This window comes from Schistocerca cancellata, chromosome 3 (assembly GCF_023864275.1).
Source record: "Schistocerca cancellata isolate TAMUIC-IGC-003103 chromosome 3, iqSchCanc2.1, whole genome shotgun sequence".
In the NCBI taxonomy this organism is placed as follows: domain Eukaryota; kingdom Metazoa; phylum Arthropoda; class Insecta; order Orthoptera; family Acrididae; genus Schistocerca; species Schistocerca cancellata.
This window is the reverse complement of record NC_064628.1, coordinates 186,179,609-186,203,912: the sequence shown is the minus strand read 5'-3', so window position 1 is coordinate 186,203,912 and position 24,304 is coordinate 186,179,609. Positions and strand designations below refer to the sequence as shown.

General features: G+C 44.7%; 1 protein-coding gene across 1 annotated transcript in view; it reads right to left on the bottom strand.

Annotated features, from left to right (window-relative positions):
- LOC126176190 (solute carrier family 22 member 7-like) overlaps positions 1-24,304 on the bottom strand; it is a 139,523-nt gene that overhangs the window by 12,511 nt on the left and 102,708 nt on the right. The window lies entirely within an intron of this gene.

Here is a 24,304-nt window from a genome sequence, read left to right as displayed (position 1 = left end):
TCACTCAGAAACGGATTGCAAAAATTTTCAAAAATACATCACAACCCAACTCATGCCAGGTTTATTAGAAATATCTTTATTTCTTGTAATTACTCGCAGCGTATTTACCCATTCGGAATACTTCTAGCCATTTGTAGGTGTTGCACATGTTTGACTGTAGTAATGTTCAACCATTTTTTTCCATAATGCGGGAAGAATAAAACACTCGGAAACTGCCATTGAAGCGCTTAGCAAAATTGCTTAAGGCTTAACATGTAACTGCAGTACCGAACACTGCATTCGAATTTCCAAATTAGATTTCGTCTTCTGCCAAATTAGTTGTGAGTAAACGCACGGCGCGTAACAGGCTGGTAGCGCTCCACTCATAAGACTACTGGCTAGACTTGGCCACTGTTTCTATGTTTCGATACAGTGTATCGATACGTGGAACGGTTTCAGTGTTTCGGAACGGCTGTGGTTCACTGTTTCGAAACAGTGGTGTTTCATTCCGCCCCTGTCTCGGATAACCGGACCAGATTCGATCTCGAGCCAGACACAGAAACTGTATCGTTGTTTCAAAATAAGGCTGTTTCAGTCCACCTGCGCTTAAACGACTAATTGTATCGAAACAGTGATGTTTCATTCCGCTCTGTGTCGGACGAGATTCGGGCTCGGCACAGGTACTGAAACACAACATACCACTTCATGAAACACTTTCAAGAGTGTCGACATCTTTTTGACAAGCAATAGCATGAAGCTTAAGATATCCGAAAATAAAGCTTCGTTTCTAGCTGACTGTCCTATTCCGAAATGGCGTAACATCTGCTTTATAAACACTAACCAACAAATAAAACAAGGCATATTATTCACATTCAAAATAATAAATATGTGAAAATCATTGTTAAATTACACTTTTTTATAACATACGCTTCTCTGTTCATGTACAGTAATCATATTAAGAAACGCAAGTAAGTCTACACCATTTTGAATAAAAAAAGGCGTAGAGTGACAGTTATTAGACAGATACATAAATCTGATGTAGGTATAATTGCAAGCAATCTGTTTGACATATCACTGATAGTGTTATGGATACGGGAAGGGCTGGGAGGCATGGTGAATTTATAGTAACGGTTCAAAACACCTTCAAAGACAAAATCTTTTTCTGTTATATTTTGTTATTTATTCGAATTATTTGGCGTTATTTGTGAGTCTATAGTTACTGTGCCTATTATCCACAATGATTCCCTTTGTGTGCATGGAAATTAGCAGGATGGGTATATTACCCATACTAACGGAATGTGGGAATCCCAGTAGCATATCCGCTGTTTCTGCAGTTTGCTCCCATCTCCAGTTCCGTTCGTGGTGGTTCTTCTGTCTTCAGCTACGGCTGTCCTCAGCCAATTGAAAAGTATGAAAGTCACACGACACGAAAGCAGCGCATTTGCTGCAGGAAATACGAAACTGCCAAGACTTTTTGCGATATGATTAGCGCTCTCGCACCTCATTTGTGTTTATATGGACATACTTATACAGTAGACATTCAAGATGATAAAATGTGTAGGTTTATTAGGTTATAAAACACAAACTGTTTCACTGTTTCGAAACAGCGTATCGAAACATTTCATTGTACTGTTTCATTTGTTTCGAAACAGTTACTTGTTTCAGTTTGCCCATCTGTAATACTGGCGTGTAAGGCAGACTGCTTCCCCCTCTCTGTTCCTCCGGCAAAAGTACGACGGTGCTGCCACAGTGGCGAGGAAGAAATTAGTCGTCCTCCCTCCCCTTGTTCAACAGGGGCGGCCGGTAGGTTGTCGAGGCGCCATGCCACCGTTCCCTCAGCCGCTCCCTCTGAGGTTTTATTTCGAATTCCCTCTTCGGCATGAGTGCTGAGTTTAAAAAAAAAAGGGGTGGGGTGGCAGATTTGCCGCCCCTCGGAAAGTGCCGCCCCGTGCGGCCACACGTTTCGCACGTGCCTTGCGCCGGCCCTGACTACGATGAACCTTGAACTTTCTACGAAATTCACGCTGAGCGATCACTTAACCGTTGTTTTTATAAAATATCTTTACAGCATAAGCATATTGCCGTCATGTCCTGTTTCATTGTTACAAACAAAGTGTGGTGTTACCGCCAGACACCACACTTGCTAGGTGGTAGCCTTTAAATCGGCCGCGGTCCGTTAGTATACGTCGGACCCGCGTGTCGCCACTATCAGTGAGTGCAGACCGAGCGCCGCAACACGGCAGGTCTAGAGAGACTTCCTAGCACTCGTCCCAGTTGTACAACCGACTTTGCTAGCGATAGTTCACTGACAAAATACGCTCTCAATTGCCGAGACGATAGTTAGCATAGCCTTCAGCTACGTCATTTGCTACGACCTAGCAAGGCGCCATTCCAGTTACTATTGATATTGAAACATGTACCGTCAAGAGCGACGCTCTTCCAGACCTCACGCCAGCCTGCGTGAGCTAAAACGCGTGCCTTTCGGCTTCCTCTCATACCCGGTGTTGGCTCTCCTGCCAACCCACAACACAAAGCTTTAAAGCAAACATGGGCAACCTTTGGTGACCCACAGGTCTGATTCACCATACTTAAGCTCGCGGGCCGCCTCGTCCCGTGATGTGCTGTGACGTGACAGCAGCGCTTTTAGCGCATGAAGTCAGAACTATAGCGTCTGGGATATTAACCAACGCCACCTAGGTGGCGCTGTATCAACCCTCGCAATACCAAGAGGGAGGTTACCTGAGCCCACCATTTGAAAATATTGTAGGTACCTTTAAATTTTGAAAAATATTTATTGTTTTTAGTAATTTCTTCTACCAGATTCCATAATTGTTCTACATTTTTCAGTAAAACTTAACGCAAAAGAACAAGTCTTCGTAGTGGATGTGATTCTTTACACCAAATACCATTCTTATTTTCAGGTTCAGAGCTCCTGTTACACATCAGTATGTCTTTAAAAAGTATGTTCTGAATAAAAATCTACGACAGTTAACGATTTTTAATTTTTTTAATTTTTTGAGGTGGTCAGAAGTACCCCATCCTCGGTCGTAAACGTTAAAATGGAAAATGAGTTTAAAACTTCACTAAATGATATTTTCACGTTGTGGACCCTACTTACACATCAGGGCATTATTAAGTTCAATAATTAACAACAATTAACGAAAATAATTCTTTAACTTTTTGTGGTGGGTAAAAAGTAACCCCCCTCCTCTTGGCAGTACACGATATGGAAAATGTGTTGGTAACGTTAGGGTTCATGTTTATGGGGTGAAGTACCGATATGAATGGCACTCCTTTCCCGATACGCCAAGCCAAACAATCATGCTTCAAAACACGCGTTTTTGGAAGTACTTTCATTTTATGTTCACCCCATGTTCAGATGTGTTTCTTTACTTAAAATGTCTTACAATAGCTGTTTCAAAAATTGCGTAAAAATTCTGCAATGCCTTTTTTGAATAAACAATATTCACGCCATATATAAATGTAAAATCTGAAGATGAGACGTCAGGTATCTTGAAATGACACCATGAAAAAATAAACACGTATACAAGCAACGAGTTTGCAGCTTATTCACTGTACATTACCTTCAGTTTCAACTGTAGCTGTGTTCTAACACGTCTACAATGGACAAGAATTATTTCCCAATATTAATACGAGAAAGAACAGAAAAATAAAATGCGGCATTGAGATAAGCAAACACAGTCGACGTGCCATTAGGACGGACTTAGTGATTTTTGATCACAGTCAAGTCATTCAAGTGTTTGAAGTTTATTGTGTTAATATCCACAAACACCATTAGTAAGCAGTTTTTAAATAGTTTTAGAGAAATACGATGGCCAACTGATCGCACAGGGATGGGCTTCCCTATAACACTAAATAAATTAAGCCGTCATATCTTTATTGATTTTAAATAGCGTTGTTTCATCGCTTGAACTTAGCATATTGGCTTTATTGTACAGAATCCAAACTAGAAAAATCCGAAACAACAGAATAGCAAATTGTCAAACCGATGAGACTCGCCTTCACACGCTCAGTACGGACTGGTAATACTTGAGACTATTTTGCACATCAATGCTCTTGACAATAATACTGAATGTGTGAGGGCCCCTCATCACGCACTCTCACCCACAAATTTCTTCCGAGGGCCGGGTTGAAACCAATCGCGCATTCGGCCCGCTGCCGTCGGTTGCCCAGTCGTGCTTTAAAGTTTCTGAATGATTTGTTCCCGCCAAACCAATATAACTGCTGTTGCCAAATCGTCCGATTCGCTACCCCATACTACAATGCTGGTGCTGGCACAAGACTTTCGAAGCATACTCTTCAGTAAACATTGTTTGACATGGTACTACACGGCTGACGATCCCTACGTATTTCCATGTTGACTCAACAACAATTACTATTCCAGTAGGCACAGACTCATCGAGATTAGAGCAGGGTTCAGTGAAAATATGTTATCTGGTCGGATGAATCGTGTTTCTTGTTGCACCGGATCAACGGTCATTTCTCGACATGTCGTTGAAGTGAACGGCTGCTCGAAACATGCACCACTCGACATCCACGGGATAGTGAGGCAGCGTTACGGTGTAGGGGGACATTCACCTGGGCTGCAATGGGCCGTGTGGTAGTAATCTAAAGCACCGTTACAGCTGTAGACTACATTAAACTTGTTGCGTGTCTCAAGGTCAGAAACGTGTATAAGCTGTTGGAGGACCATGCTAATAATCTCACGTTGATGTCTTGACCACCAATTCGCCTGGCCTGAAACCGATAAAACTCATCTGAGACACTGTCAGCCACCAGACACATGTCCACAAACCACCCGTTCTTAACTTACAAGAACTTCATGACTTGTGCGTAGTCATCTAATGCAGCATACTTCCACAAACGTATCGAGGACTTATCAAATCCGTACCACGCAGAATCACTGCTGCACGACGTTCTAAGGGTGCATCAACGAGCTATTGAGCAGGTATTCATAATGTTTTGGCACATCAGTGAATGCGTCGATACAGCTTCATTAAATTTCATGCGGACATTTTGAAATTTAGAAGTCAGACGAGCCAGGAATGGGGTTGGCGTACGACAGAAACTACATGAAGGAAGTTAAGATCCTTAATTTGGAAAAGGGGGAATTGAAAACGTTTTAAAGGGGTAGACCGGAATCCCTGAACAACTAATTTCAAATTTCTGCTGATATTTTGTTTCCCTGAAGCGCGTTAGAAGAAACTAGTAGACGAAGTCCGGAAATGGACCTGAAACTCAGCTATAATAAGATACAGTGCAAATCAACATATTTAACTGCAGATACCATAAACTGAAATAGAGTCATTAAAACCACTGACGAGTATTTGCAACGACTGGATGCACATTCAAAGAAATAAATAAAAGAGAAAAATCTGTCTTTTAGTGCGTCTGGATTAACAAGTGTGTGTGTGTGTGTGTGTGTGTGTGTGTGTGTGTGTGTGTGTGAGGGAGAGAGAGAGAGAGAGAGAGAGAGAGAGAGAGAGAGAGAGATTGATTTCACAGGCCAACGAAAAATTTTTTTTTGAAAAACTTTGTTTATTATGATAGCTGATATTTATAGATTTTTATGAGCTGGATCCAAATCCAGCCTTTGTTTTTTTTGTATCACCCATAGTTTTAGAGCAATATGCTTTTTATTATGTAGTATAAAAGTCCTATGCTATACAGTAAACGGGGAAATTAATGAAAAGTTTTGTTACAACATAAGCATGGTTTGTATTTACAGTAAGCTACTTAAAACTATGTCTGTTGATAGAGGTTTCACTTGTCAGCTGGAACTGGTTGTATTTTCTTTCTCTTAAGCATCTTGTGTAGCTTTCTCTACGATGAGTCGCTTGCTCAACTTCTCGGTGAAGTGACCAACAGTAGTCCCCCATCCTGTTGGTGTTCCAGCGGCCTTGCTGGCGTTTTTCCATCACTTGAATGTCCTGGTGAAAGAGCTCTTCTTGCTCCTCACTAACATCTCCCAGATTGTCCAGGAAGTAATCGAGGAGACTGTTCAGAAAGTGAACTTCCAGGATCATTAAACATCCTGAAGTCTTAAACTTCTCTAACATTGTAGCTATAATAGAAACATTCTGAGTTTTTTCATATCCTAAGAACTTTTTAAGGACTTGCTTGAATGATAACCATGCTTCTTTCTCCTTTGAGGTCATTGAGGATTCGGAGTTAACATCAAACATCAGTTTTCTAATGTCAGGTCCGACAAAGACGGCTTCTTTTAGTTTAGCTCCTGAAAGGTGTGGAAACTTGTGGCAGAGATACTTAAAACATGGTCCATCTTTAGGCAAAGCCTTTGCAAACTGTTTCATTCGCCCAACTTTATATGTAGAACTGGTAGGAGTACGTTTTTTGAATCTGCAAGGTTTTTGCGTAGAATTTTCTTCTCACCAGGTTTTAAAGACTCCCTCACAGGCCAGTTCTTTCTACACCAGTGTTGATCCTTAGCCCTACTGTCCCATTCACAAAAGAAACATGGAAATTTGGTAAAGCCACCTTGCTGACCAAGGATTCTAACCAGGACTAATTATATAGTTTCATCTTTGTGCTTTTTAGTTTTTTAATTTCTGCGTGTTAATTTGGTATTTACTAGACACAGTTCTTGCGTTTTCGTTTGTGTCGGAAAGTAACCCGATTTTTTTACATTTTAGGAGTTGCTAACCAGGAGCGAATTATGTAGTCTGGATGCTTTGATACTTCAGTTTTTGAACCTCTGCGTTTTAATCTATTTTATTGGACATGTTTCTTGCCTTTCCGTCAGAATCTACAGTAGAGCCTGAGCGTGTGTCGATTATCGTTTGTTTGTCTATGTAGTGTAGCGTAGTTTTCCAAGTTTTAATATCGACATGGACTGTGATTGCTGTGTGCGGATGAAAGCTGAGTTGTTGACACTTCGCAGTTGTCTCCGGGCTTTCTTGGCTTCAGTTACTGAGCTTGGGGCTCCAGTGAATGGGCACCACTTTTGTGGACCGCTCATGGGGATCCGATGAAAGTCCAGCATGATCGGTCCACACCAGTGTCCAGCCCGGTAACTGCTCGCACTGAGGTTGGCCCCTCACCTGTGCTCGAGTAGGAGATCGCTTCAGGGCATGGCAGGTAACAGACTTCCCAGGGGTCGAACATAAGGCCTCCCCAGTTATTCTGACAAACAGGTTCCAATTGCTGTCTGTAGCCGACACTGTCGCTCAGCCAGATGCAGTCGCTTGTGCTGTTTCAGAGGAGACCTCTCAGCCTGCAAGATTTTGGCAGTCACGAAGGGTGGGATTATTGTAGTTGGGCGCTCCAATGTTAGGCACGTTATCGGGCCGCTGAGGACAATGGCTGCTAAGGAGAGGAAGAAAGCCTATCTGCACTACATGTGAAAACCAGGTGGAGTCATTCCAGATGTGGAACGGGTCCTTCCAGATGCCATGCAGGGTGCAGCCAACTGAAGGTGGTGGCTCACATTAGTGCCAATGATGTATGGCGCTTTGGATTGGGAGGTATTCTCTCTGGTTTCGAGTGACTGTCAGTGACTAATGGCTGCCAGTCTTATTTGAAATATGAAAGCAGAGCTCACCATTTGCAACATAGTCGACAGGACTTATTGCAGACATCTGGTACAGAGCCGAGTAGAGAGCCTGAATCAGAGGCTCAGAGGGTTCTCCGACTGTGCAGGCTGCAGATTCCTCGACTTGCACGATAGGACCTAAACAGGTCAGGATTCTATTATACGCAGGAGACGACTACACGGGTAGAGAGGGCTGTGTGGCGGGGACTGGGCAGTTTCTTAGGTTAAAGGGTCTCGGGGAAACACAAGAACAGCTTCACAGGGTATAGAAAAGGAAGAACATAGATCTAGGAATCATTGGTATAACAGTTGTAAATTATCGTAGCTGTGTTGGGAAATTACCAGAGCTCCAAGCGCTAACAGAAAGCACTGATTCTCCAATCGTTACAGGTATTGAAGTTTAACCGAATCTTTTGCGAAGGACTTGACGGCGTTCAGAAAGGGTAGGCTAAAGGGGTACGGTTGGCGGTGGCGTGTTTGTTCCTGTTAGAAGTAGTTTATCTTGTGGAGTAATTGGTAGATAATTTCCTATGAGTTAGTACAGATAGAGGTCATTCACGGCAACCGGAATAAAATAATAATTGGATCCTTTTACCGACCCCACAACTCAGATGATACAATTGGTGAGAGGTCCAAAGAAAACTTCTGTCTAATTTCAAACACATAGCGGACTCATACAATTATAGTTGGTGGTGAATTCAATTAACCCCCGATATGTTGGCGAAAATAGATGTTTAAATCTGAGGTACGCACAAAACATCATCCGAAATGGTGCTAAACGCATTCTCTGAAAATTATTTCGAGCAGTTAGTTCATGAGTCCACTCCAATAGTGAACGGTTATGAAAAAACACTTTAACTCCTGGAAACAAATAACACTGAGCTAATAACGGGCATCAAAATGAATACAGCGATTAGTGAACACAGGATCGTAACTCCCAAATGAATGAAAAAATATCTACTCAAAAAAATAGCTAAAAATTCGATTGACAACGTTCCTGGAAGACAATATCCACTTCTCCCAAATTAACAATGTTCAGACTAGATGTGGCTTGAATTCAAAGAAATAGTATCGACAGCATCTGAGAGATTTTTACCAAATAAATTAACAAACGACGGAGCTGATCCCCGTGGTACACAAAACGGGTCACAACACTGTTGCAGAAACAACAGAAAAAGCATGCCAAATTTAAACGAACGCCAACGCTCCAAGATAGGTGATCTTTTACAGAAGCTCGTAATTTAGCGCGGACTTCAATGAGAGATGCTTATAATAGTTTTCACATCGATACCTTGTCTCGAAACTTGACAGGAATTCCAAAGAGATTCTAGCTGTGTGTAAAGCACGATAACGGCAAGACCCAATGGTTGCCTTCTCTGCGCGATGGCAATGGAGATACTATCGATGGCAGTGCTGCAAGAGCATGTTTACTAAACACAGCCTTCCGAAATTCCTTCACCAACGAAGTAGTAAATCTGCCAGAATTCGAATTAGCAACAGCTGCCCCCATTAACTTAGAAGTAGATATCCTCGGAGTAGTGAAACAACTCAAATCACTTAATTAAAGCAAGTCTTCCGATCCATAGTGCTTACCAAGTAATTACCTTTGGGAGTATGTTACGTATGGAGCTATTGCATCAGCAGTCATATTAAACCGCTCGCTCGGCGAAAGATCCGTACCCAAAGACTCGAAAGTTGCACAGGTCACATCAATATTCAAGAAAGATAGTAGGAGTAAGCCATTAAATTACAGGCCCATGTCACTAACGTTTATATGTAGCAGGATTTTGGAAAATATGTGTTAAAACATTATGAATTATGTTGAAGAGAGACCTCTAAGAGACCGGTCTATTGACACATGGTCAACACGGATTTAGAAAATGTCTCTTTTTGAAACACAATTAGCTCTTTACTCACACGAACTGTTGAGACAAGGGATTTCAGATTACCAGAAGGCTTTCGTCACTGCCTTCACAAACAGCTTGTACTCAAATTGCGGGCTTATGGAATATCGTCTCAGTTATGTGACTGGATTCGTGATTTCCTGTCAGAGAGGTCACAGCTCGTAGTAATCGACAGAAAATAATCAGGTAAAACAGAAGCGATTTCTGGCGTTCCCAAAGGTAGTGTTATAGACCCTCTGCTTTTCCTGATTTACATAGACGATTTAGGAGATATTTAAGCAGCCGTCTTAGGTTGTTTGAGATTTGTTGTCGTTTATCGACTAGTAAAGACATCAGAAGATCAAAATAATTGCTGAACTATTTAGAAAAGATATTTATTTGGTGCGAAAATTCACCCTAAATAGTGAAAAGTGTCAGACCATCCATGTGAGTGCTAAATGGAATCCGTTAAGCTTCGGTTACATGATAATTCAGTCAAATCTAAAGGCTGTAAATTCAACTAAATACATGGGAATTACAGTTAGGAACAGCTTAAAGTGGAAACAACACATAGAAATGTTGTGGGGAAGGCGATCTAAAGACTGCGTTTTATTGGCAGAACACGTAGAAGAGGCATTAGGCCTACTAAAGAGATCGCCAACACTACGCATGTCCGTCCTCTTTTGGAGTACCGCACTGCTGCACGATGTGGGATCCTTTCCAGATAGGACTAACAGAATACATCGAGAAAGTACAAAGTATAGGAGATAGTGTCACGGACTTGATACAGGATTTGGGGTGGACATCATTAAAACAAAGGCGTTTCTCGTTGCTGCGAGATCTTTTCACGAAATTTCGATCACCAACTTCCTCCTCCGAATGCGAAAACATTTTGTTGATGCCGACCTGCATAAGGAGATACGATCATAGTGACAAAGTGATGATGACTGGTTTGCGCGGCGCTCAACTGCGCGGTTATCAGTGCCCATACAAGTTCCCATTCGTTACTCAGTCCAAACTCTCCACATTCATAAACGATGATGAAATGATGAGACATCACAAACAACCAGTCCCCGGGCGGAGAAAATCCCCAACCCTGCCGGGAACTGCACTCAGGACCCCGTGATCCAAAGGCAGCAACGCTAGCCACTAGACCACGAGCTGCGGACATGGTGTCAAAATAAGGTAACACAGACCTCGCACGGTAAGATATAGGCGTCAGTTTTTTCCGCGCGTTGTTCCAGAGTCGAATAATAGAGAATTATTGTGAAGCTGGTACGATGAACCCTCTGTCAGGCACTTAAGTGTGATTTGCAGAGTTTTCATGTAGATGCAGATGAGAAATTATTAATTTGTTAAAATTCAAGGCTGAAATGTGTAACACCAAGGCATATACTTGATATTATTAACCAATTACGATTATCATTGAAGAATTGCATCAGTGTGTCTGAAGTTGCCGCAGTACCGTTACTTTATTAGTAACAATTATTGAATATGACCTCCAAACACGCTTCTGAGATTTTTATTCTCACCATTGGTGCAAGTCTGATTTGCCGTGAGACTTCTGGGAAGTCAGTCACATCGAATGTTGAATTTAACCTCTCATTTCGTTTCTGTGTACTTGGGTAAAGCATTTTTGGTAAAAATACACTCCTGGAAATGGAAAAAGAACACATTGACACCGGTGTGGCAGACCCACCATACTTGCTCCGGACACTGCGAGAGGGCTGTACAAGCAATGATCACACGCACGGGACAGCGGACACACCAGGAACCGCGGTGTTGGCCGTCGAATGGCGCTAGCTGCGCAGCATTTGTGCACCGCCGCCGTCAGTGTCAGCCAGTTTGCCGTGGCATACGGAGCTCCATCGCAGTCTTTAACACTGGTAGCATGCCGCGACAGCGTGGACGTGAACCGAATGTGCAGTTGACGGACTTTGAGCGAGGGCGTATAGTGGGCATGCGGGAGGCCGGGTGGACGTACCGCCGAATTGCTCAACACGTGGGGCGTGAGGTCTCCACAGTACATCGATGTTGTCGCCAGTGGTCGGCGGAAGGTGCACGTGCCCGTCGACCTGGGACCGGACCGCAGCGACGCACGGATGCACGCCAAGACCGTAGGATCCTACGCAGTGCCGTAGGGGACCGCACCGCCACTTCCCAGCAAAATAGGGACACTGTTGCTCCTGGGGTATCGGCGAGGACCATTCCCAACCGTCTCCATGAAGCTGGGCTACGGTCCCGCACACCGTTAGGCCGTCTTCCGCTCACGCCCCAACATCGTGCAGCCCGCCTCCAGTGGTGTCGCGACAGGCGTGAATGGAGGGACGAATGGAGACGTGTCGTCTTCAGCGATGAGAGTCGCTTCTGCCTTGGTGCCAATGATGGTCGTATGCGTGTTTGGCGCCGTGCAGGTGAGCGCCACAATCAGGACTGCATACGACCGAGGCACACAGGGCCAACACCCGGAATCATGGTGTGGGGAGCGATCTCCTACACTGGCCGTACACCACTGGTGATCGTCGAGGGGACACTGAATAGTGCACGGTACATCCAAACCGTCATCGAACCCATCGTTCTACCATTCCTAGACCGGCAAGGGAACTTGCTGTTCCAACAGGACAATGCACGTCCACATGTATCCCGTGCCACCCAACGTGCTCTAGAAGGTGTAAGTCAACTACCCTGGCCAGCAAGATCTCCGGATCTGTCCCCCATTGAGCATGTTTGGGACTGGATGAAGCGTCGTCTCACGCGGTCTGCACGTCCAGCACGAACGCTGGTCCAACTGAGGCGCCAGGTGGAAATGGCATGGCAAGCCGTTCCATATGACTACATCCAGCATCTCTACGATCGTCTCCATGGGAGAATAGCAGCCTGCATTGCTGCGAAAGGTGGATATACACTGTACTAGTGCCGACATTGTGCATGCTCTGTTGCCTGTGTCTATGTGCCTGTGGTTCTGTCAGTGTGATCATGTGACGTATCTGACCCCAGGAATGTGTCAATAAAGTTTCCCCTTCCTGGGACAATGAATTCACGGTGTTCTTATTTCAATTTCCAGGAGTGTAGATGACCAAAGAGCTTTTACCTCAAATACCAGTTTCAAGTGACTGCATTGAGCTGAAAATATTTGGAAACCATTCTTAGCATCAGACGCATATGGCATTTTCTTTTAACACATTTTAAAATTTGCAGGCGTACTTTCATTGCAGTTTCCAAATGATGATGAATTCTAGATTGAACAGTTCTAAACACCAAAAAAAGTTTTGCATCACCCCAGTTCCCAGAACTCCTTAAGATAGACGTTGACTGTGGACATCGTATCACAGACACAGCTCCTTTGACTGTTCAGATATCCGGGTTCCCGGGTTCGATTCCCGGCGGGGTCAGGGATTTTCTCTGCCTCGTGATGATTGGGTGTTGTGTGATGTCCTTAGGTTAGTTAGGTTTAAGTAGTTCTAAGTTCTAGGAGACTGACGACCATAGATGTTAAGTCCCATAGTGCTCAGAGACATTTGAACCATTTTTTGTTCAGATATCACTAAACCCGCCCAAAGATGTAAACAAACATGCATGAGCAGCGCCTATTAGACGGAAGGGGTCCGATAGCCGATCAGTTCCTGTCATTCCACCAGGAAGGAGGTACACGGCTCGTGTTTAGTTCAACCATGCCTAGACGCTCAACACCGCAGTTCGATCGCATCCGCATTGTTACTCTGTGACAGGAAGGGTTCTCAACAAGGGAAGTGTCCAGGGGCCTCGGAGTGAACCAAAGTGACGTTGTTCGGACATGGAAGAGATACAGAGAGACAGGAACTGTCGATGACCTGTTCAGGCTGCCCAAGGGCTACTACTGCAGTGGGTGACTGCTACCTACGGATTTTGGCTCGGAGGTACCCTGACAGCAACGCCACCATGTTCAATAATGCTTTTCGTTCTGCCACAGGACGTCGTGCTACTACTCAAACTGTGCGCAATAGGCTGCATGATGCGCAACTTCACTCCCGACGTGCATGGTGAGGTCCATCTTTGTACCCACGACACCACGCAGAGCGATACAGATGGGCCCAACAACATGCCGAATGGAGCGCTCAGGATTGGCATCACGTTCTCTTCAGTGATGTGTGTCGTATATGCCTTCAACCAGATAATTGTCGGAGACGTGTTTGGAGGCAACCTGGTCAGGCTGAACGCATTAGACACACTGTCCAGCGAGAGCAGCAAAGTGGAGGTTCCCTGCTGTTTTGGGTGACATTACGTGGGGCCGACGTACGCCACTGGCGGTCATGGAAGGTACCGTAACGTTTGTACGATACGTGAATGCTATCCTCCGACCGATAGTGCAACCATATCGGCAACATGTTGGCGAGGCATTCGCCTTCATGGACGATAATTCGCGCCCCCCATCTTGCACATATTGTGAAAGACATCCTTCAGGATAACGACATCGCTCGACTAGAGTGGCCTGCATGTTCTCCAGACATGAACCCTATCGAATATGCCTGGAATAGATAGAAAGGGGTTATTTATGGAAGACGTGACCCACCAACCACTCTGAGGGATCTACGCCGAATCGCTGTTGAGGAGTAGGACAATCTGGAAGAACAGTGCCTTGATGAACTTGTGGATAGTATGCCACGACGAATACTGGCTTGCATCAATACAAGAGGCGGTTTTACTGAGTATCAGAGGTACCGGTGTGTAGAGCAGTCTGGACCACCACCTCTGAAGGTCTGTCTATATGATGGTACAACATGCAATGTGTGGTTTTCATGAGCACTAGAAAGGACGAAAATAATGTTTTTTTCGATATATATTCCCATTTTCTGTACAGGTTCCGGAACTCTCGGAACCGAGGGGATGCAAAACTTTTTGTTGTGCGTTCAAAAAAATGGTTCAAATGGTTCTGAGCACTATGCGACTTAACTTCTGAGGTCATCAGTCGCCTAGAACTTAGAACTAATTAAACCTAACTAACCTAAGGACACCACACACATCCATGCCCGAGGCAGGATTCGAACCTGCGACCGTAGCGGTCACGCGGTTCCAGACTGAAGCGTCTAAACCGCACGGCCACACCGGCCGGCTTTGTTGTGCGTATTTTCAATTACAACTATACTGATGTCTCACGGCAGAGAAGTCAGACTTGCACCAATCTCTCTTCCTGGTGAGATTTAAAATCTCAAAAGTGCATTTGGAAGTCAGATTCAAAAATCCTTACGAATAAACTAACGGTACTGGGACAACTTCGACAAACTGACGCAGTTCTTCAATGATATTTGTAATTAATTGACAATAGACTGGATATGCTTTGGCGTTAGACATTTCAGTCTTTAATTTCAACAACTGAATCATTTATCAAGGTAATTTTCCCCACTTGCTTAGAGTTTAATGTGTACTTCGTACCACACAGCTACCTGACAGCAATTTTCCAATAAAAGAACTTTCTCAATAATTTCGAACACGGGGCTCTGTCACCGTGTGATTACATTTAACTGTGATGCCGAGTTTCGATTTCCCGAATTTATTGCTTATAAGTCACATGTGAGCTCATTTTGCCCCTCAAACTGGCATGGTCACACTTTCAATGAAAAAGACCTCAGCAGCTTCCATAATTGCAGTGAATATACAAATGGTCTGCAAAAATGGCTTCTGCAGTTGAGTGTCTCCAACGATTGATATAGAGCAGAGATTCCAACATTTTAACTGGCCCCTTTCCACCACATTGAATTTTTAACGTGGCAAGACTGGGCTAGATTAGCTGTCTTGCAAGAAGGCGAGCATCACGGAAAGGTTTCCCGTTGAAATTCGGTGAGAGTACGTTCCAGGGAAAGTTGGACAATTTATTACTTCCTCTCACATACATCTAACGATATTACCACAAAGAGAGATGTCGAGGAATTGGAGTTAATACGGAGGTTTACCGACATTCTTCCCACGCCGCATTCGCAATTGCATCAGGGAAGAGTGGATCAGGTAGTTATACCGGAAGTACCCTTCGCCATAAAATGTTTGAGCATACGACCCACGAAACATGGTGTAGTGTATGCATATATGCATATCAGAGTAAATGCCCCGTCTTCTACCCTGGTAAACGTTAACGAGAACTACTGGTGCCCATTTTACGTGTGAATTTCTCTTGTTATCTTTGTGATTATTACGCGATATTTGTGCTCGAGAATTTAATACATTTAGTGACTATTATTGGAATGCAGGCTCTTAGAATTTTGACCGCAAAGCTCTCCTGAATGCGCGATATCTAACGTAACAGTAACATCACTCATTGTAATTTGGCTTTCTGCTGTGCTCTCGTACTCACCGAACACAATCGTGACAAGACGTTCAGCTGTTATTTCCACCCTCCCATCCCTCCCTCCCCCTCCCCCCCCACCTCTCTCTCTCTCTCTAAGTTCAACTCGGTAAAGCCGACAATCAATATTCACGACCGGTCGAGGCAGAACTTTACAAGCGGCTTCTTCCATTAACGTTCAGCCTGGCATCTGCCTTTACCACTTTTCAGAAGTCTGTTCAGACTGAAATTCATCGATGAGTTCCAGAGAGGGTTATATCAGCATAAAAACTGTTCACTCAGAGCCAAGGCTGGTCTCGCTTGTGACAGTGTTTGCACATTAATAACGATAAATTTAGTGCAGTTTGTCACGAAGTCTTCAATCAAAGTACATGTGTGTTCTGGTCTTCCATAAACAAATACTTTGTTAACTAGGCGACGGTGCGCAACTGTATTTGAGACTTTCCAGTGGTCAAGAAAAGGGGGCACCAACTTGGCCTCCGCCGTCTGAGGCCATCTGGACCTCCTCAGAGAGCTTAAACCTGGCCTACTTGGCAGGATTCATGTTGGTTAGAACAGTTACCATACGACGACACAAATAAATATTTTATAATCCTACAAGGAACGGACGTGAGTGTGATGGGCCTGTAATTGTGTGCATGCGTTCTGTGATTGCTTTAAAGGTCATAACGACCTGCATCTTTGCAATTATATGTGACGTTGCGCTGTTTAGGCCACCTACAGTTGTTGGATAAAAATATGGAAACACCTCGAGAATTGCATTCTTGAACGTGAGTACAGATGTTAACAAAGCTTGCAGAGACGCTGTTGTAACTGGCGACGAGCGGCACCTGTTCGATGTCCTCAGTACGTTTTAAGTGTCAGTCAGAGTCAAAACTACGTTTTGCGTAGTTTTGAGTCCGTTATGTCAGAGTTAATTGGATTCGAACGAGGGCAAATTGTTGGTGCTTGCATGGTGTGTGTTTCCGTAACCAACGTGGCCGGTCAAGGAAGAGCATTGTGACGACAGCTCCAGAAGTCAATGCAGAATTGAACGTTGGACTGGCAAATCCTGTCAGCACCAAACCATCACGTAGGGAGCTCCATAAGCACGGAACTGCAGGGAGAGCTGGAATTCAAAGCCACTCATAAATAACGCAAATGCCCGTTACCGTAATCATAACATCCGCGCTTTGAAGCAATGGAAGGAAGTTATTTCATCGGATGAGTCTTGTTCGCAGTTTTTCCAAGTTCACGTCGAGTTTACGTGTATCATACGGTTTCCCAAGCCTAAGATGCAGACTGCTTGATGCCAAGAGTGAAACATGGCGGGGATTCAGTGATGATCTGGGCGGCCATATTGGGGTGCTCCATGGGGCACAGCTACTCCGCAAGGTCGTATTATTGCGAAGGATTATGTGACCATTTTGGCTGATCAGCTCAGTCCCTTGCCACAATGTTCCCACCATTATAATGCTGCGCTCCAAGACGACAGGGCGCCTCCTGTTCATATAACTCTTGATGTGGTTTACGAACACAGGGATAGCGTACCAATAGGGACAAGAAAGGAGGCATGAAGGGCGCCAAAACAGAAATAACAATCATCCATTTATTGCACCATTACACACGCACATCATGATATATGAGACATTACAATTGGCATACTTAAATCTATTATAACAAACAATATGTATCACGAACGGCCAAGTAATAGTTACCTGAAACATTTTAATACTTGGAACAGTACACCAGTGATCAGCAAATTAAAAAAAAATGACATGACAAAAAATAAATACTTTAAGAAAATCACATCATATGACTATGAGCTTAAGGTCTTTCGGTAATTAACAGATTACGAAACAGGTAAAGGGGCATGTGCCACTATTAAATCTTCCGCAATTACACTACTAAATTTCTCATTGCCCAAGTTGCAATTAACGCAACAAGAATTAAATCATTTAAGTGATAATGTTACTTAATAATAATAAAATCATGGTACTCCACGGCTCCGAGCACACAGCCCCATACAAAATGCAACACAACCACAGCGACCCGGCGTACTACCAGAACCACCATGCAGTAAACCAAAATCGTACTAAGCCAAAACAAGGACCGACTTCTAAAATAGCGACACCTAGCCCGGGCCGGACAACAGACCAAATGCCGGGATATCCATAAGAAACTTCGACCAACGTATTACCAAAACAACAATTTATGAACAATATGCAAAACACAAGACCTCTCAGTCCAAAGGCTGCCGTTTAGTCGCGAAGGTGGCTCCGACCCGCCTGCTGAGGTGTCAAGCGTCGTACAGAGTGCCGAATGAAGCTCAACCTTCGTTAACGGAGAGCGGAAGCACCACAAGACAAAATAAACTCCAATTTAACTGCGCAAGGCAAACTCTAAGGAGTGCCACTCGAAGACTATGTACTTGAAGATCAAGTACCTGCCGCCGTTGGATAAGCAGCTGCAGCAGCAAGTCGTATACTCCTAGCTCACTCATTTGTTACATAGTTTAATTCTTAATTTCTTTGCGTGTTTTTGGTACTTGCATTGTTTAATTCATAAATTTCGGGCGTATTATAGTATTTGAGAGTTGTAGCATCGCGTTTTAGTACCTGAATAGAGTAAATTCGCGTAGTCGTCTGTCATCTGTTTTTGTTTTGAACGGCCAGTGTCGGTTGGTCACAGTCAGTGTGCTCCCTGCCGCCGTTGGATAAGCAGCTGCAGCAGCAAGTCGTATACTCCTAGCTCACTCATTTGTTACATAGTTTAATTCTTAATTTCTTTGCGTGTTTTTGGTATTTGCATTGTTTAATTCATAAATTTCGGGCGTATCATAGTATTTGAGAGTTGTAGCATCACGTTTTAGTACTCGAATAGTGTTAAATCGCGTAGTCTCCTTCCGCCGCCGAGCAGTGTGTCAGCAGTGCACAAGTGGCAGCATTACTGCATTTACTGGGCAATCTTGTATTTTAATAACCGTTTCAATTTTGTGTCGTTTTGTTTGCGCTATCTGTAGATTAGTTCAGACGTTCTTTGCACAACAGTTTTTAGCATGGATAGGGACTGCAACTGCTGTGTTCGGATGCAGGCTGAGTTGGCATCCCTTCGCTCCCAGCTTCGGGCAGTGTTGGCTTCGGTCACACAGCTTGAGGCTGTTGCCAATGGGCATCACTGTGGGGGTCCGGATGGGGGTTTGTCGGGGACGGCCAGCTCGTCCCACGCATCCCCCGATCGGACTACGACTGTGGTTGCCCGGGATACTGCCCGCATTGAGGCTGATCCCTCACCTGTGGTAGAGTGGGAGGTCGTCTCAAGGTGTGGCAGGGGGCGAAAGACATTCCGGAGAGCTGAACGGAAGGCCTCTAAAGTTTGTCTGACGAACTGGTTTCAGGCTCTGTCTCAGGCTGATACTGATCTTCAGCCTGACATGGCTGCTTGTCCTGTTCCAGAGGTTGCCCCTCAGTCTGCAAGATCCGGGCAGTCTCAGAGGGTGGGCTTACTGGTAGTTGGGAGCTCCAACGTCAGGCGCGTAATGGGGCCCCTTAGGGATATGGCAGCAAGGGAGGGGAAGAAAACCAAAGTGCACTCCGTGTGCATACCGGGGGGAGTCATTCCAGATGTGGAAAAGGTCCTTCCGGATGCCATGAAGGGTACAGGGTGCACCCATCTGCAGGTGGTCGCTCATGTCGGCACCAATGATGTGTGTCGCTATGGATCGGAGGAAATCCTCTCTGGCTTCCGGCGGCTATCTGATTTGGTGAAGACTGCCAGTCTCGCTAGCGGGATGAAAGCAGAGCTCACCATCTGCAGCATCGTCGACAGGACTGACTGCGGACCTTTGGTACAGAGCCGAGTGGAGGGTCTGAATCAGAGGCTGAGACGGTTCTGCGACCATGTGGGCTGCAGATTCCTCGACTTGCGCCATAGGGTGGTGGGGTTTCGGGTTCCGCTGGATAGGTCAGGAGTCCACTACACGCAACAAGCGGCTACACGGGTAGCAGGGGTTGTGTGGCGTGGGCTGGGCGGTTTTTTAGGTTAGATGGCCTCGGGCGAGTGCAGAAAGGGCAACAGCCTCAACGGGTGCGGGGCAAAGTCAGGACATGCGGGGACCAAGCAGCAATCGGTATTGTAATTGTAAACTGTCGAAGCTGCGTTGGTAAAGTACCGGAACTTCAAGCGCTGATAGAAAGCACCGAAGCTGAAATCGTTATAGGTACAGAAAGCTGGCTGAAGCCAGAGATAAATTCTGCCGAAATTTTTACAAAGGCACAGACGGTGTTTAGAAAGGATAGATTGCATGCAACCGGTGGTGGAGTGTTCGTCGCTGTTAGCAGTAGTTTATCCTGTAGTGAAGTAGAAGTGGATAGTTCCTGTGAATTATTATGGGTGAAGGTTACATTCAACAACCGAGCTAGGTTAATAATTGGCTCCTTTTACCGACCCCCCGACTCAGCAGCATTAGTGGCAGAACAACTGAGAGAAAATTTGGAATACATTTCACACAAATTTTCTCAGCACGTTATGGTCTTAGGTGGAGATTTCAATTTACCAGCTATAGACTGGGACACTCAGATGTTTAGGACGGGTGGTAGGGACAGAGCATCGAGTGACATTATACTGAGTGCACTATCCGAAAATTACCTCGAGCAATTAAACAGAGAACCGACTCGTGGAGATAACATCTTGGACCTACTGATAACAAACAGACCCGAACTTTTCGACTCTGTAAGTGCAGAACAGGGAATCAGTGATCATAAGGCCGTTGCAGCATCCCTGAATATGGAAGTTAATAGGAATATAAAAAAAAGGGAGGAAGGTTTATCTGTTTAGCAAGAGTAATAGAAGGCAGATTTCAGACTACCTAACAGATCAAAACGAAAATTTCTGTTCCGACACTGACAATGTTGAGTGTTTATGGAAAAAGTTCAAGGCAATCGTAAAATGCGTTTTAGACAGGTACGTGCCGAGTAAAACTGTGAGGGACGGGAAAAACCCACCGTGGTACAACAACAAAGTTAGGAAACTACTGCGAAAGCAAAGAGAGCTTCACTCCAAGTTTAAACGCAGCCAAAACCTCTCAGACAAACAGAAGCTAAACGATGTCAAAGTTAGCGTAAGGAGGGCTGTGCGTGAAGCGTTCAGTGAATTCGAAAGTAAAATACTAGGTACCGACTTGACAGAAAATCCTAGGAAGTTCTGGTCTTACGTTAAATCAGTAAGTGGCTCGAAACATCATGTCCAGACACTCCGGGATGATGATGGCATTGAAACAGAGGATGACAAGCGTAAAGCTGAAATACTAAACACCTTTCTCCAAAGCTGTTTCACAGAGGAAGACCGCACTGCAGTTCCTTCTCTAAATCCTCGCACCAACGAAAAAATGGCTGACATTGAAATAAGTGTCCAAGGAATAGAAAAGCTACTGGAATCACTCAACAGAGGAAAGTCCACTGGACCTGACGGGATACCAATTCGATTCTACACAGAGTACGCGAAAGAACTTGCCCCCCTTCTAACAGCCGTGTACCGCAAGTCTCTAGAGGAACAGAAGGTTCCAAATGATTGGAAAAGAGCACAGGTAGTCCCAGTCTTCAAGAAGGGACGTCGAGCAGATGCGCAAAACTATAGACCTATATCTCTGACGTCGATCTGTTGTAGAATTTTAGAACATGTCTTTTGCTCGAGTATCATGTCGTTTTTGGAAACTCAGAATCTACTATGTAGGAATCAACATGGATTCCGGAAACAGCGATCGTGTGAAACCCAACTCGCTTTATTTGTTCATGAGACCCAGAAAATATTAGATACAGGCTCCCAGGTAGATGCTATTTTTCTTGACTTCCGGAAGGCGTTCGATACAGTTCCGCACTGTCGCCTGATAAACAAAGTAAGAGCCTACGGAATATCAGACCAGCTGTGTGGCTGGATTGAAGAGTTTTTAGCAAACAGAACACAGCATGTTGTTATCAATGGAGAGACGTCTACAGACGTTAAAGTAACCTCTGGAGTGCCACAGGGGAGTGTTATGGGACCATTGCTTTTCACAATGTATATATAAATGACCTAGTAGATAGTGTCGGAAGTTGCATGCGGCTTTTCGCGGATGATGCTGTAATATACAGAGAAGTTGCAGCATTAGAAAATTGTAGCGAAATGCAGGAAGATCTGCAGCGGATAGGCAATTGGTGCAGGGAGTGGCAACTGGCCCTTAACATAGACAAATGTAATGTATTGCGAATACATAGAAAGAAGGATCCTTTATTGTATGATTATATGATAGCGGAACAAACACTGGTAGCAGTTACATCTGTAAAATATCTGGGAGTATGCGTGCGGAACGATTTGAAGTGGAATGATCATATAAAATTAATTGTTGGTAAGGCGGGTACCAGGTGAAATTCATTGGGAGAGTCCTTAGAAAATGTAGTCCATCAACAAAGGAGGTGGCTTACAAAACACTCGTTCGACCTATACTTGAGTATTGCTCATCAGTGTGGGATCCGTACCAGATCGGGTTGACGGAGGAGATAGAGAAGATCCAAAGAAGAGCGGCGCGTTTCGTCACAGGGTTATTTGGTAACCGTGATAGCGTTACGGAGATGTTTAACAAACTCAAGTGGCAGACTCTGCAAGAGAGGCGCTCTGCATCGCGGTGTAGCTTGCTCGCCAGGTTTCGAGAGGGTGCGTTTCTGGATGAGGTATCGAATATATTGCTTCCCCCTACTTATACCTCCCGAGGAGATCACGAATGTAAAATTAGGGAGATTAGAGCGCGCACAGAGGCTTTCAGACAGTCGTTCTTCCCGCGAACCATACGCGACTGGAACAGGAAAGGGAGATAATGACAGTGGCACGTAAAGTGCCCTCCGCCACACACCGTTGGGTGGCTTGCGGAGTATAAATGTAGATGTAGATGTAGAAACATAAAACACCCAGATTAACGTGCCTCTGAACGACGCACTTCCATCACCAGCGTCTAGTAGAGTACGGAGAGCAGCGTACCCCATCGATATACATCCATGGGACGGTAAACGAGGATAGCAATCCCAGCGGCGGAGCGACAGGAGGACGAAATGACATCCCGCCGCACATTGAAAGGTATTTCAAACACAGGCTCGACAAACTACAACAGGCGAGATTTTGCTCCTCTTGCGAATCAAGTTAAACGGCACACCACGCCGCTGTCCACACTATTAACCGTAAAATCACGGTCTGGTCTTCCGATCGGGCCCCACTCGGCGTCCAGACGCAAACAACCCCAGACGAGCCGAACTGTCTCCACGCCAAGCAGCCACCACTTCCCTCCTCACACGCCTCCAGCTAAGCTGCGGCCAGCGATCACACACGGAAACAACCGCCTAACGCCAAAGCACCGTCTGAGTGAAAACTCAGCACTAAGATCGATACGAACTTGGAAATAAGCGAGCACCGTAACAACTCTCATTGTCCAAAACTGGTTTTGTGATGAAATGCCGCGTCTCCACTGGGAACCACAAACACCAAATCTCGGTTGTTTTGAAGAGAGGTGTGCGTGATCGTTGTCCACCTCCATCATCGTTGCCCCAACTTGCCACTATTCCTGGAAGAGTTGCATAAAATTTCTTTGGAAACTGTACGGGACCTGTATTTATCTATTCAGAGAGACTGGAAGCTGAGAGTACGAACGTGTTTGTCTCAAATGGCTCGAAGCACTATGGGATTTAACATCTGAGGTCATCAGTCCCCTAGACTTAGAAATACTTAAACCTAACTAACCTGAGGACAGCACACACATCCATTCCCGAGGCAGGATTCGAACCTGCGACCGTTGCAGCAGTGCGGTTCCAGACCGAAGCGCCTAGAACCGCTCGGCCACAACGGCCGGCACGAACGGGTTTCCTACACCATATTGGGCATGGTAATGTGTTGTGGTTTTGGTGTTTATATACTTTTGTTCCCCTGTGTATCAACTTTTAGCCTGCATTTATATCGCTGCTGTCTGCCTGCAACATGAACTGTCGTATGACTGTTGCTGGAAGATATGATCATTTCCCTAGAATCTGACACGGAATCCAACGGGCACGCCAATATGCCAAGTGCTTTTTGCTTATACAACTCCATTAGCTGAATTTCCACGTCACTTATTTGTGTGTATCTTATTTTGGCGTTCGTGTGACGGTTGGACATAGAAATAGTCTTGTATTCTTCGATGAAGCAATTTTTAAAGGCAGAATGTAGTGTATCGTGACGTATTATACGACTTTCACTCTCTATCGGTTGACAGATTTTAAACAGACTGAGGGGTTTTAAGGGCTTCTCGTCGAGTAAACATTGTCCTTGAGGATTCATGTTATCCTTCTCTCGTAGTTGTTCTTACGTTTGTATTCGCTTTTTCAGATTTTGTATATCAACAGGAATCGCTCGAATTTACTAAGAAACACTCTACTTTCTAATATTGTTATTAAACAGTGTTGAATCCTCTCTCCCTCACACTCTACCATGTAGCTTACAACATTCCTTAATTTGTGCCATGGATCCTCCACATGCTTATGCTTTTTCCAGAGCTGATAGTCAGAAGCATCTATGCTCTTT